This window comes from Sminthopsis crassicaudata, chromosome 1, assembly GCF_048593235.1.
Source record: "Sminthopsis crassicaudata isolate SCR6 chromosome 1, ASM4859323v1, whole genome shotgun sequence".
NCBI lineage: Eukaryota > Metazoa > Chordata > Mammalia > Dasyuromorphia > Dasyuridae > Sminthopsis > Sminthopsis crassicaudata.
The window spans coordinates 221064367-221080316 of NC_133617.1; positions in this window are offsets into that span (position 1 = coordinate 221064367).

Sequence of the window (15950 nt, forward strand, 5' to 3'; positions counted from 1 at the left end):
AGCAAAGAAAAGCAGAAGATAGATATTTTCCTTAAGGAGTTTACAATTAAATAGGGGAGAAAATAAACAGTATATACAGTTTAAGTGGCCTTACTCAATTTCACAGTAGTAAGTGATAGAACTAGTATTTGAATCCTAGTTTTATCATTAATTATGTCCTATAAACCCTCATATTGCTGTGTCAAAGGATTGTTGTTATTATTCAGTTATATTCAATCACATCTGACTTTTCATAACCCAATTTGAAGGCTACTTGGCATATATACTAGAGCAGTTTACTATTTCCTTCTCCAGCTCATTTTCCATATGAGCAAACTGAAGCAAACAGTGTTAAGTGACTTGCCTAGAGTCATACTGTTACTAAATGTCTGATGCCAGATTTTATTTCAGAAGATGAGTCTTTTTGATTCTAAAACCAGTGTTCTATGCACTGTGTCACCTAGGTTCTCTTGGGTCAAAATGTATACACAGTTTTATAACAATTTGGACATAATTACAAATCAGTTCACAGTTCTACCTATAATGTATTACCGTACTAATTCTTCCCCAATTCCTCCAACAGTTGTCAAAATATTGCCCTTCTATTATTTTAGACAATATGATAGGTACAATATTTCAAAGTTGTTTTAATGTGCATTCCTCTAATCAATAATGATTTAAGGCATTTTTAAAATATGACTATATATAGTTTTAATCTCTTTCTCCAAAAACTACCTGTTCATTTTCTTTAACCATATCCTTTAATCAATTGAAAAATGACTCATATCCTTATAAATTTCACAAAGTTTTCTGTATATTTGAGAAGCCTTTTTATCAAAAACCCCCCCAACTATTTATGAAAATATTTCCTGAATTTTCTGCTTTCCTTCTCATTTTGACTATACTAATTGTTTGTACAAACCCTTTTTAATTTAATGTAACCAAAATTATCCATTTTACATCTTACAATGGTCTCTTTTTCTTCTTCTAACCATAATCTTAATATTTTCCATTTTTTTTTATTATTTTACTTATGATATCTCCCTTTATGTCAAGGTCATGTATCTATTTTGTTACCATTGTTAAATGATATAAGATACTGACCTATACAACTTTCTAGTTATCCCAACATTTTTTACCAAACAGTGAATTTGATGAGGTCTAGATTTGGGGTACCCAAATGAAGTTGAGTCAAAGAGAGCTCCCCTGAAACTCCTTTGGATTCGGCGCAAGGATATGAAGTTAAATGAGGTCTAGTAGTGGCACAAGAGTTCTCTGTAAAGGAATTTACAGACCCGAAAACCTAGATGGATAAAAGAGGTTTATTATGGGGTTTGGAAGTAAAGTTAAAGTCTAGTTAAGTAAAGAGACGAGGGCATTAGAAACAGTATTCTAGTGTCAGAGAGTTCTTGGTGCCAGCCATGGTGCTGGCATGTTTCGACCCTCTGCAAAGAGAGGAGTCCAGCTTGGCTCTTTTATAATGAGAGATTTAGCTAAAGGGGCCTGTGGGTGGAGTCTAAGTTGGCTCAGATGCGGTAGGGGCTGGGACAGGCCCAGATCTTCTACTGGAATTCAAAGGGGTGCTTTTGACCAGGATTTGTGAATCAAAGGTCTTAGCTTCTTGAATTGATAATGCATCAGCTAGGAGAGGTTGGGAATCAGAAAGGAATAATTCAATCTGAAAGGACTAGTTTCTTAAAGGGACCACAAACCTCATCAAATTCTTATTCTGAAAGCTTAAATCTTTACAATTGTCAAATACATAGTCACCATAATCACTTATTTTTGTGTATTGTAATATACTCTATTCTGCTGATCCATCATTCTATTTCTTAGCCAGTTTCAGATAGCTTTGATAATTGCTGCCTTTAGTACAGTTTGTGGGCAATTAGAAAACATAGTAGATAGAGGTCCAGGTCTGGAGTCCAGACAATTTATATTTCTGAGTTCAAATCTGGCCTGAAACCCTTACTGGAAAATTACTTATTTGCCTCAGTTTCCTCATCTGAGTTGGAGAAGAAAATGTCAAACTATACCAGTATAATTTCCAAGAAAACCTCAGAAGAAATCATGAAGATATAACTAAAACAAATAAATAATAATACAGTTTAAGATCTGGCACTGCTAGACCTTCTTCTTTGATTAATTCCTTTAAGATACTCTTGATTTTTTATTCTTCCAAATGAATTTTATTATTTTTTTCTAGCTCAATAAAATAATTTTTTGGTAATTTAACTGGGATGGAACTGAATAAATAGATTAATTTAGATAAAATTATCAGTTTTATTATATTGGTTTGGCCCACCCATGGACAATTAATATCTCTCCATATCTTTACCTACATAAAAAGTGCTTTATACTTTTGTTCATATAGTTCCAGGATTTCTTTTGGCAGTTATATTCCCAGGTATACTATGCTGTCTATAGTTATTAAAAAAAAAACAAACTATCTCTGCTTAATATTTCTTACTATATCTTCACATATATATATATATAATATGTATGTATATATATATATATATATATATATTCACACACACACACACACACACACACACACACACACACACATATAAATATATATTTACAAGATATATGCATAGGTAATTTTACAGCACTGACAATTGCCAAGCCTTTTGTTCCAATTTTTCCCCTCCTTCCCCCAACCCCTTCCCCCAGATGGCAGGTTGACCAATATATGTTACATATGATAAAGTATAAACTAAACACAATATATGTATATACATGTCCAAATAGTTATTTTACTGTACAAAAAAATCAGACTTTGAAATAGCTTACTATATCTTCTTGCAGGGCTTTGTTGGTGATATATAGAAATGCTGATGGTTTACATGAGTTTATTTTATGTCCTATTACTTTGCTAAAATTGTTTTTTCAACCAGCTTTTTAGTTGAATCTCTAGGATTTTTCAAGTATACTATTAAATTTTCTGCAAAAAGAAATAATTTTATTACAAAATTGCCTATTCTGATTCCTTCAATTTCTTTTCCTTCTTTTACTACTATTGCCAGAATTTTCAGTATAATGGACATCCTTATTTCACTTTTGATCTTATTGGAAAGATTTCTAGCTTATTATTGTTTTACAGATAATGTTTGTGGGTGGTTTTAAGTAAATTCTTCTTATCAATTTAAGAAAAAATTCAATTGTATTTATGCTTTAATTTTTTTTTAACAAGAATGAGTGTTGTAATTTGTGAAAAACTTTTTTTCTACATTTATTGATATGATAATATGTTTTTTATTACTATTATTATTGGTATAATGAGTAGGGTTTTAAATTTTGTTTTTTTGGTTTTTGTTGCTTTTTTTTATTAAAATAATTTTGCATTTCTGGTGTAAAGCCCACTTAGTCTCAATATATAACCTTTGTATCCTAGTTATATTATCCTAGCTAGTATTTTATTCAGGACTTTTACATCAATATTCATTAGTGAAATTGGTCTATTATTTTCTTTTTCTGTTTTTGTTCTTCCTGGTTTAGGTATCAAACAACATATTTGCTTCATAAAAGGAGTTTGGAAGGGTGCTTTATTATTTAAATAATTAGTGTAATACTAAAATTAGTTAAAATGTTTACATCTGGTCCTGATGCTTTTTTTTCAGAAGCTCAATTGTGGCCTATTTAATTTCTTTTATAGTCTTAGATATTGCATTTCTTAAGTTGTCCTGAGCACTTAATGTTTTTATATGCATTCTTCCATTTCACTTAAACTATTAAATTTATTGGCATATAATTGGGAAAAATAACTCCTAATAATTGTTTTAATTTCATCTTCATTAGTAGTATATTCATCCTTCTCATATTTGATATGTGTGATTTGATATTCTCTCTCTTTTTAAATCATATTAAGCAATAGTTTATTTTATCAGCTTTTCATAAAATCACCCCATAGTTTTGATATAATAGGACTCTGTGTCCCCCCACACACACACACTCCTGATCTTTGTGGAGGGTAGGCCATTTGGCCTGAGGAAATTCCCTAAAAATGATCCCTACCCACCTGAATCTCCTGGCTCTGGGAAAACTACCTGGTTCCCACAGGAAACTCCCACCTCCAATTTGATATAAACAGATTTTGGAGGGGTAAGAGAGGAAAGGCCCTGATGTGAACTGTGTCCCCTTTAGCCTGTGGGGGAAAGGTGATTGGGGTCTCAAACTCTCTAGGCCTCTCGAAGGGGCCACACCTATTCATGATAAGTAATCTATTCAATTGGAGATCTTGGCCAGAGGCATAATCACAGCTCTCCATTGAATGGAAAAATTTGCCCTTAATCTCTTAAACCTCAAGTCTCAGAAAGCTAATAAAATACAACTCTGAACCTCGAATCTTTTCTAATTCCTAATTAGGAGCTAATTTGCCCTTCTGGACTTAGCCCACTGATGAAGATATTTTCTTTTCAGTGTCAAACCCATCTTTACAATAGTTCTAACAGGACCGGGTCCACTAAGAAAGCTGTCTTCTTAGTGCAAATAAATCCCCTTTTGCCACATACTTCAGGTTTTCAAATTCCTTCTCAAGGAATCTGAGACATTGAAAAGAGGAGATTTTTATCCTCAATTTTTGCACCTCATCAAAGTGATCTGGGAATTACTTTAGTCTGGAAAACAATCACCACCCTTATTGATTTGGAAATTAGCCCCTAATCTCTCCCCAGTCCCAAACCACAGAAGGCTAAATAAAAACAAGTCTCTGTACCCAAAACTTCACTATCTTCCTAATCAGAAAGTGGCCTGCTGAGGGAAATAGTTTTTTGCCAAAAACCTCACTTGCAGACTGGGACTGTGAATTTTTTTTGCAAAACCTGTGACACCGGCCTGGGGTCACTGTTAAGGTATGTCTCACCCCTAAAGATTTTCATTATTAGTTCAATGGTTTTCTTACTATCAATTTTTTTTTTTAATGTCACCTTTAATTTTTAGGATTTTCAATTTGATGTTTAATTGGGGATTTTTAATTTGTTGTTTTCTAGTTGTTTTTTTAAATTGTACACTCAATTCATTGATTAGTTCTCTCAGTTTTATTGATGTTGGGATTTAGAGATATAAATTTTCCTCTGCTTTCTCTTTTTGCTGCATCCCTTATCTTTTTATATGCTTTCTCTTTAATAAAATATCATTATCATTCTCTTTAATAAAATAATTTGTTTCTTCAACCCACTCATTCTTTTAGATTAGATTGTTTAATTTCCAATTAATTTTTAATTTGTATTTGCATGGTTCTTTATTAAATACATTTTATTGCATTATGATCTGAAAAGGATGCATTAATTTCTTGAAAAATACATTAAGTATTTATTCCTTATCTTGGTAGGAAAGGTTGATCTATACCAATTTTCTGCCACACGGTTTTCCAGTTTTTCCAGCAGCTTTTTGTCAAATAATGAGTTTTTGTTCCAAAAGCTTGAATCTTTGGGTTTCTCATATATCAGATTATTGTGATCATTTACTACAATGTAATTTGTATTTAAATTATTCCACTGATTCACCACTCTATTTCTTAGCCAGTACCAGATTATTTTGGTAATTTTTGTTTTACAATACAGTTTGAGATCTGATCTGTCTAGACCACCTTTTTTTTTTTTTTTTTTTTTTTTAATAATTCCCTAGATATTCTTGAGCTTTTGTTCTTCCAGAAGAATTCTTTTTTTTTTTTTTTTTTTTTTTTTTTTTTTTTTTTTTTCCTAGCTCTATAAAATAATTTTTTGATAGTTTGATTGGTATGGTACTGAATGGTATGGTACTGAACAAATTCATTTAGGTAGAATTATTAATTTTGTTATGTTGACTGAGCATATACATATGCAATGTTCTGTTTCTCTAGATTATAATCGTTCTTCGTTTCAGTTCAGTTCAATAGTCCCAAAATGCAGCTAGAGATTAAAGTCCAGATCCTTTATTGTGTCCTTCAAAATCCTGAATCTTTTCCTGGGCCCAGTTAATTTCTTAGAGACCTATCTCTCTCTTTGGTTCCTGAGAGCTCTTGTCCCAGTGTCTCCAGCCAGAACAAAGGTTGAAATGGGAATAAATCTGCCTCCAAGAGTGTGGGATTGTGGGTTTCTGCCTTGTGAATCTCCTGGAAGTCAATCCTAGTTCTGAATCTCCAGAAGTCCTCTCCTCCGAAATCCCCTGAAGTTCTCCCAGGAAGTCCTCTCCTTGACTGAATCCTGATTTTGAATCTCCCTACTGAATCCTGGCTATCCTTCTCCTCCCAGTGAGCATGTCCTTTTATGTGCTCTCTAAAGGTGTGAAGTCTAATGTGTGGACCAATGAGCGAACTCCTTTAAAGGTGTAAATTTTGGTGTGTTGTCTCATTTTCATTTTTTGATGAAATTATTGTTTCTATGATTTGGTCTTTGGTCCCCTCCCCTTTTGAGAATTAGATTATTTAATTTCCAATTGATTATTTAATCTCTCTTTTCATTGCCCATTATTGAATTTAATTTTCTTGCATTGTGATCTGGAAAAGATGTATTTAGTGTTTTTGCTTTTCTGCATTTAGTTGTGAGATTTTCATACCTTGATATAGTATCAGTTTTTATGTAAGTGTCATGTATTGCTGAGGGGAAAAAAAAAAAAAAAAGCATATTCCTTTCATTCCCATTCAATTTTCTCCAGAGATATATTATTTCTAATTTTTCTAGAATTTTATTCACTTCCTTAACTTTTCTCTTATTTATTTTTTGGTTGGATTTATCTACCAACTTAGAGGGGAAAGTTGAAGTGCCCCGCTAATATAGTTTTATCATTTATTTCCTCTTGTAATTCATTCTTCTTCAAAAGTTTAGATGTTATACCATTTGGTATATATAAATATATGCGTGTGTGTGTGTGTGTGTGTGTGTGTGTGTGTGTGTGTGTGTGTGTATAGTTAGTATTGATAGGACTATTGTCTATAGTGCCTTTCAAAAAGATAGTTTCCTTCTTAATCTCTTTTACTGAGATCTAATTTTGCTTTTGCTTTGTCTGAGATCATGATTGCTACCTCTGCTTCCTTTGCTTCAGCTGAAGCATAGTAGAAAAAAAAAAAAAAGACTTTGGCCCCTTACCATTACTCTGTGTATATATCTTTCTGATTCAAATGTGTTTCTTGGAAACAACATATTATAGGATTTGTTTTCAATCCATACTACTATTTACTTCTATTCACATTTATAGCTATGACAGCTATATATTTCTTACCATGCTACTTTTTACTTGTTTATCTCTTTCTTTCTCTAACTCTCCCTTCTAGCTTTTCTTTTCTCATAAATATTTTATTTCTGATCATCACCTTCCCTTTTATCAGTCACCCCTCCCCCTTCTATTATGCCCATTCCTTTTTATTTCATTATAAGGTAACTATATATATATATATATATATATATATATATATATATATATATATATATATATATATATCCAACTGAGTGTATATTATTCCCTCTTTGGACCAAGTTTGATAAGAGTAAGGTTGAAGCTTAAATTAAATTAAATTAAAGCTTGGAAATGGGCTAAAGAGGGAATGACTTACATCTAATAGGGTATGAGTCTTCTTTACTTATAGAGAAATAGGAGTGCAAGAGGATAATGACAAAGGAGAGATTCCAACAATATGTTATTTAAAAAAACATTTAAAATGAGATACACATATCGAGTAAAACTAAAGGGATAGAATAGAATTTATTATGCTTCAGCTGATATAAAAAAGCAGAGATGCCATTTATAATCTCAGGCAAAGTTAAAGACAAAATAGATTTAATTAAAAGACCTGAATAAGAATACTATATTGAGCTAAAAGGTACCATAAATAATGAAGTAATATCAATACTAAACAAATGCAGCAAAAACTATAGATCAAATTTTCAAGAGAAAATATAAATGACTTGTAGGTGGGAATAATAAAATTATAATAGAGGAGGGTTTTAACCTTTTGTTTTCAGAACTAGATAAATCTAACCAAAAAATGAATAAATGAGAAGTCAAGGATACAATGAAAAGTATATCTGCAAAATGTTTTACAAAATGAAATATAAGACATATGAGATATACTATGGTTCTTTGATTTATCTTTAAAGGGAAATTTTGTTTTTGTTTTGCTTTTTTTCTACAACATGTTGTCAAAGGAAAATTTGAACTCTTGTGACAGTTAAACAATATATCCTACTTATTAACTTCTATGCTTTCCTAACCTATTTGTCAATTTGGATTCATTTAACTAAAATAATGGATAATGCATATAATAGATGCCTGGAGAAAACTGATGAATTAGGAGCAGGGAAGCAGTTTACTAGTTCAAAGAAAATCTGCTTTACTGAGTTGGGAACCAGATAATCCAGCACCAAGGCTCTGCCCTCCTGCAAATCATCAGCCTCCCAGGCAAGTGAGCAGTTAGTGCAGCACAGCAAGGCCCTCATCCAAATAATCCCATCCTTGTTTAATATGCTATAAAGGTCTTGATCCCACTGCTCACTTATTGGTACTGAAATTCTACCATGAGTTGGCTAATAGCAAGACTCCACCTATGGGACCTACTGGTAGAGAGATCCTGTTACCATAGCAAACCAGTAACAGTAACAAGCTCCACCCTGGGATCAGCAACAAAGATATCTCCCCCAGGACCAGTCACCAAAAAGACTCTGCTACCATAGCAACACTCCAGCAATTCCCATCCCTGGAGCAGGCAACAGGCAAATTCTACATCCAGGTGAGGCCAATACACCAGAAAGCAAGCAACTAAGCCCTGAAAGACACATGCCAATATTGAGACCCAGAACTCCAGCACAAAAAGCTTGGATCAGTGCTCAATTCTTACATAAAAATACCAAGTCACCAAAAAAGGCCAAAAAATGAGCAAAAAAAGAACTGGAAAAAAAAGCTTGTCTATAGAAAGGTACTATGGTGACAGGGAAGATCAATCCTGATATATTAGAACTAGAGAGGGGGGCAGCTAGGTGGCGCAGTGGATAGAGCATCAGCCTTGAATTCAGGAGGACCAGAGTTCAAATCTGGTCTCAGACACTTAACACTTCCTAGCTGTGTGACCCTGGGCAAGTCATTTAACCGCAGCCTCAGGAAAAAAAAAAAAAAAAAAAAAAAAACTAGAGAGGAAAATTTAAAAGAGTTTACCTATCACTACCTGAAAGAGATCCCCAAACAAAAACTCCAAGGAACATCATACAAATTCCAGAGCTCCCATATTAAGAATAAAGTATTGTATGTAGCCAAAAAGAAACAATCCAAGGAGCTACAATCAGGATTAAACAGAATTTGGCAGTTTCCACATTAAACTGGAATACAAAAAAGTTAGGATTACAACTAAGAATCCCATACCCAGCAAAATTAGCTATAGTCTTTCAGAGAAAAATGAATATTTAATGAAATACAGGACTTTTAAGCATTTCTAGTTAAAAAAACAGTTGAATAAAAATTTTGACTTCCAAATATAACTCAAAAGGAACATAAAAATGTCAAACAGAAAGCAAAAATATAAGAAATTCAATAAGGTTAAACTGTTTAGATTTCTATAAGTGCATTTCAATAGTTTTATTGAAAGGTTACTTTCTTAGTACCAGAACATATTGTTACTTTTTTAGGTTACTTCAGCCAATTTAAATTTGCATTGATGAATTAGAAAAGACATTCTTCAATGAATCAAGTATTTAGGAGTAACTGAAAAGTGTATCTGCAAAACGTGTTACAAAATGAAGCATAAGACATATGAGACACACTGTGGTTCTTTGATTTATCTTTAAAGGGAAATTTTGTTTTTGTTTTTGTTTTTTCCTACAGCAGGTTGTCAGAAGGAAATTTGAACTAATTATAGCTATTGTGAAAATTGAGCTATATATCCCACTTATTTACTTCTATGCTTTCCTAACCCTATTTGGTAATTTAGATTCATTAACTTACAACTAACCTTAAGTGTTCCAACTACTCCATAATTAGTCAATTAAACTGCTGCTTGCTTCTGAAGAGTTGCGGTGCAGGGCAGAGAGTTGTGGGAACCCTTTCTGGTCAGCTCAAGTCCTTTGTAAAAGAATTTACAAATCCAAAAAGTTAGACTGGCAAAAAGAAGCTTTTGCTAGGAGGCTGACTTCCTTAGTGACAAGGTCCCCACAGAGAAGTAAAGGTCTAGCAGAGGAGTCCTGGCAGAGAGAGAGAGAAAGTTTTTAGCAGAGAAATCCCAACAGTAAGGTAAAGTGGGATGTGGTTCTGTTAGGGAAATAGGTGAGAGAGATAAAGAGGGATTAAAAGAGAATGTCTTCTCAGCTGGCAGAGTCCTTGAAGGCAGCTATGCCAAGGAGAGAGGTTCTTTGGCATGGCAAGTCCTGCTTTTGGCCCTCTGCAAAGAAGTGCACCAAGTTGCCCCTTTTTATAAGGAATTTGAAACTTAGCTAGGGGCTGGGTGCAGTTTGAATTGAAATCCGACCAAAATCTTCAAATTGAATAGAAGTTTCAATTGAATGAGATTACTGCCCCCAGGCCTACATTTCCAGTAGAATGGGACAGTTTACTGGGAGTGGTCCAGGCAATTTCTAATAGATTCCAATAGAACTCTAGATCTCCAGCTTGGGCTAAGTAGGAGGGGTCCAGTACTCAACTAGTCCCACCAAGATAACAGAATGTAACCACTTATCTGGATTCCCAAGGCAGGTCTCTTCGGGGAGAGCTTCTCCAAGAGTTCAAGGAGTTTCTCAAGCGTTTTCCCCAAAGTCAGAGACAGAGAGAGAGAGAGAGACAATCACTTCAATTTGGATAGACAATTTACTTAGTCACTCTTAAATTGAATTGTTATAGGAGCATTATACTCATATGTGTTGCTTTAAAATACAAAGCTCTATAATAACAATACATTTTTATAATAACAGTAATCATTATTTTAAAACTCTAGAATGTTGTATTAGCATATATAGCTTTAAGGGGCACAGTTGAGAACTGCTTATACAATAGGCATTACTTTTTTTTCTAAGGAGCTCAATATTGAGATTAAAATCGTGTATAAAATTTTGCATGCCATGTCACTTGTTCCTAGGATAATATTGAAGATCACTTAAATTTAATGTCTGTTTACAACTGTAATGGGATTTTATAACCAAATTTAAATGGAAAATTTGCCAAAATAAATCTTTAGAATTATTGGATTATCTAGTTATATAAGACTTTAACAAGGTTGTTTAGACTACCTCAATGACTATACTAAGTGCATCATACTATTTTTCTGAAATTGATCTGTTTTGATGTGGGCTTGCATAATAATTTAAATAACTTAATGTCAATCATACTTTCCCATTAAACTATATATAACGAGTATACTGATCCATATACTACTAGATTGGATCAATATTAACTGTCAGTTTATTCTATGGTCTCCTATCCTTATTCTATATTAGGATTTCACATTTGAGTTTTAGTTTAGAAACATACTTCAAAGATCATAATTTAGTCTGAACACATTTCCAACAGCAGCACGCATAATCAATTTCCAACTATATAGCCTTTTCCCCCTCAAGTCTGAAAACATCAATGCTAACTTAGTTGGTATGTTTCAGAATTCACAGCTTAAATCCATTCTAAAATTGGAATCCACAGTCTCATTTGAAATGAACTTTCAAAATAGTTGAATTCTTCATCATAAGAATCTATTAAAATCCAGTTTCAACTTTCGATGGAAGATGAGCAGTTTTGTTATTACAAAACTGCTTCAGTTGACAAGCAGTAACCCTAGACACAGTACAATTCAACTTCTCAACATTGGATTTAGAACCCTTATTTGATAAATATTTAGTTAGGCACTTTGTTACAAGTTCCTGCCAGAAGGTCAGTTCTCTGCAATTTATCTTGGAATGTTACAGAAGACATTCTATTCCTTCTATCAATTCTATAAATTTCTGTGCTTGAATCTACTGCAATTATAGACAATGCCAATTCAGAAGGCTTTGCTTTAGAAAATATTATCCTAGTGGCATCCTTAAGCGGATCTTTTCTATCACCATAACAGCTATCAATCATCATGTTTTTTTCTGTATTTTTTTAAACTCATTTTTAACAGTATTTCTTGGCTCTTAACTTCATATTAAGGTTAAGCTCTACCCCTAAGATTTAGGGAAATAATGTCTCAGGCTTTGGGTACTTTGTGCTGCTGTTTTCTGAGCTCAATTTGGGAGCTTTTGAATTTTTGGTTCTATTGTTTTATAATCCAAGGCCAAGTGTGGTTGCTGCTCATATTTTGATTTGTGAGTGATCTTCTTCACCCCTGATTTCTGTCACCACAAATGCTTTTGCCCCCTGTGGCCTCCACTATATCCCTTTACCTTGTAACTGAAACCAGGGATTTCCTTCTCCTACAAGTGACCACAATCAGGGCCCCACCCCTCTACTACCACATTCACCAGCATGCACTCACTACTCCTTGCAACAGCCACATCTGGGACTGCATCTGGTTAACAATTCAGGGTGATACTCGTAGTAGTCCCTTTAAGACTAGTCCTTTCAGATTGATTTATTCCTTTCAGATTCACAACCCCTCTCGGCTGATACATTATCAATTCAAGAAGCTAGGACCTTTGATTCACAAATCCTGGTTAAAAGCACCCTGTCCCAGCCCCCTACTGGATCTGAGCCAACTTGGGACTCCACCTACAGACCTCTTTAGCTGAATCTCTCATTATAAAAGAGCCAAGCTGGAGTCTTCTCTTTGCAGAGATTCCAAACATGGCAGCCTTACATCTGGCATGCCAAGGATCTCTGTCCACTGAAACACTGTTTCCAGTGCCCTCTTATCTCTATCTTCACCTCTTACTAACTAGACTTTAACCTTGCCTTAGTAATTTATTTTCAAAGTCACTGGGACAAAAGGAAAAAATGGATTCATCAATATCTACTCCACTTCCCAGTAGATAAAAACACCAGTAGAAGATTCAAGGTCAAATGTCATGTGTTTTTGAATTTGGATAGTTGCTTCCTTTCTCCCATCCCTCCAATTTCCCCTGAGTACCTTGCTACATCATATTCCCCTTAAATTTGATTGGTATTTTATAAATCCTATTGGGGTCTCCAAAAACTATAGCATGGATAGCAACCACACCCCAGTAAAACTGATTATTGCCATTTTTATTCCCTGATTATTGCCATTTTTGTCTTGCCTTTGGACTTTGAAGACTGAAAGAGAGTAAGGCTGATGAGCTGATGACTTTGTGTAATTTTGCCTCATTTAATTCCAATTCATATATTAGTCTTCTTTGCAAATGAAAGATGAAGAACAATATATCCCAGAGATAAAAGAATTTCTTTGTCATACTCCTTTGTCATATATTTACTATCCATGGAGTATCATTGTGGGGATGGGTGCAATGAATCAGGTGATTGATTTATTATTTTGGGGAGAAAAAAGCAATAGGGAGTACTATTTGGTTGGATATCAGGCTAAAGGAATAGTTATTAATGGTTAAACAACAGCATGGCAGGATGTTTCCAAAGGATTTTCTAAAGGATTTGTGCTTGATAACAATTTTTATTAATAACTATTATTGGGCATAGATTAGAGGTCTGTGCAATTTGCAGAAGACATCAAACATATAAGAGAGTCAGGATCCAAAACAATTTTGATAGGCTGGACCACTGAGTTAAATTTAATAAGATTAATAGGGATAAATGTAAAATCTTACACTTTGGTATAGAAAAATCAATATTATAACTATAAGATGGGAAGGGGGAAGACTTGGGAGAGCCAAGTAATTTCTTGCATTTTCCCTTCCTTATAACTTCCCACAATTTTTCTTCTTGTGATTTATTTTCAGTCACTGAAACAAAGGGGGAAAATGGTACTCCACCTCACAGTGGTTCATTAAAAATTCCAGTAGAAGATAGGGGAGAGATGGCTAGCAGAAGTTGTTCTATAAAATAATCTGGGAATTTAGTAGCTCATAATGATAAACACTATGATGGAACAGCCAGATAAAAACAAAACTCTAGTGTTATCTTGAGTTGTATTAATAAGAAGCATAACTTCCTGGAATAGAGAACTGAAAGTCTAATTGTACATTGATAAAATTCAAAATAAATGAAGATGATGATAGCTAATATCTATAGAATGTTTACTATATGATGTGCCTGGCAGTATTGCTATTCATCTTTTGTTCTCAAAAAGACAAACACCATGATGGAGATAAGTGAGACAGAGTTTCATAAAGTTATTAGTCTCTTTCTTCTTGAGTCATCAAAGTTCAGTGGTAAGACAAAAGCCAAAATAGCTGGTAAGGGCCCAGGAGGCAATGGATGATCCTGGCTTTTCTAAATTAAAATCTTTCCCATTTTTTAGCAATGTGAGTACTAGAGTACCATTGAGTAATATTAGGGTACCAAAAGCAATATAGAGGACATTTAACAAACTGAAAAGATATATCAAGAAACTAGATTTCCTTGGAAGCTATAATGTTAATCTTTTTCTAAGAAGCTAAAATTTCTGTCAAATTATTTGACTTGTAATTTATTTCTCCAATCTTGGAAGTTATTATATTGTCTTATTTTTTTCCTACTTTGCTTATTCTAGGCTCCATTTGTATTCATCTTTCTTTAACTTTTTTCTTTGTTTTCACAGAAGTTATAGAACCTCATGTAGAACTTCCACATTTAACTGGTTCTATGCCAAATTAATTCAAGTGACTCTAATATTAATTTTTAGCTATTTCATCCCTCTCTCAGAAATTGACTGATATAAACAATTGGGTTATTCTTTAAGGATTCTCATAACTTGATGCTAATTTAAATAATAATTCGCTTGACAAGTGATACTATTGGTATAGAAGTGAGTTGAAAAACTAGTTATCCTTTATCTGGCATCCCTAGAAGAAAAGAAGGATAGTGATACTGGGGAAAAGTCCTAGATTCTAGTCAAGTCTATCTTGAATTCCCTGTCTCTTCTAGCCTCAATTTCCTCATTTGTAAAAATATTCTTTTTGTCTTTGGAAATAGGAATAGAACCTGTGCCATATCCTAACTTGAATGAAATAAAACAATGGCATAAGTAAGTGAAGAATCACTTAATATTTTTATTAGGTTACTGAATTTATGAGTTAACTAGTGAATTAATGTAAGAACATCACAGTTGAGGAATACTCTCTAAAATGTAATTACCCTAGTAAAATGTGGTTTGTGTTTGTGTGTGTGTACACATATATATGTATAAGTAAATATAAAACCTTCTACTGCAATATCAGCCACATTTTCCAAAAATAACTTAGATTTCCAAGCTTAAACTTTTACTCATTGGAAGCTTGTAGTATACAATACTAACACAAGGGGGAGCCATGTGCACACACATTTGCCAGACATGCTGCTTCTAGCTGCCAGCCTGAAATAATTACTATTTTTCCTAAACAGAAATTATATTATTGATCAAATTGTGGCATAGTTTTGCATTCATTGCAAAAATTTTCCATACAAAAGTTCTGCCTTTTCTATATATAAAATCAGGTTTTGTTGTCCTTGCTAAGTGTACAGGGGCAAGTTGGAAAGGCCTAATTGAGAGTCCCTATCAAAACATTCCAAAAAATCTCTGAATTATTCATAGACAACCTATCTCCACTGTTTTCACAAATGCTATAGCTGTCTTTTTTTTTAAAGATAAATAATACACTTTATGTTAAGGAGATGTTTCTCTTTAAAGGAAGGTTGTAGAAAATTCACCGATTCTTTAAAAAAAAAACAAAAAAAAAAAACCCTTAGAACTACTCATAAAGAAAAGAGGAAGTTAACCTGATCATAATGTGAAGATACACATATGACAGGTTTTAGAATCTTCTTTGAAATTGCATTAACTATCCTGGACGATCTCTGCATTTGCTGATACTATTATGTGTCCGGTAAAATGACCTGATGGTGGTTAAAAAGAAGTGGAAGTAAAGCAGATGTTTATCGATTGAGGAATGGCTAAACATATTATGGTACATGAGTGCAATAAAATATCACTA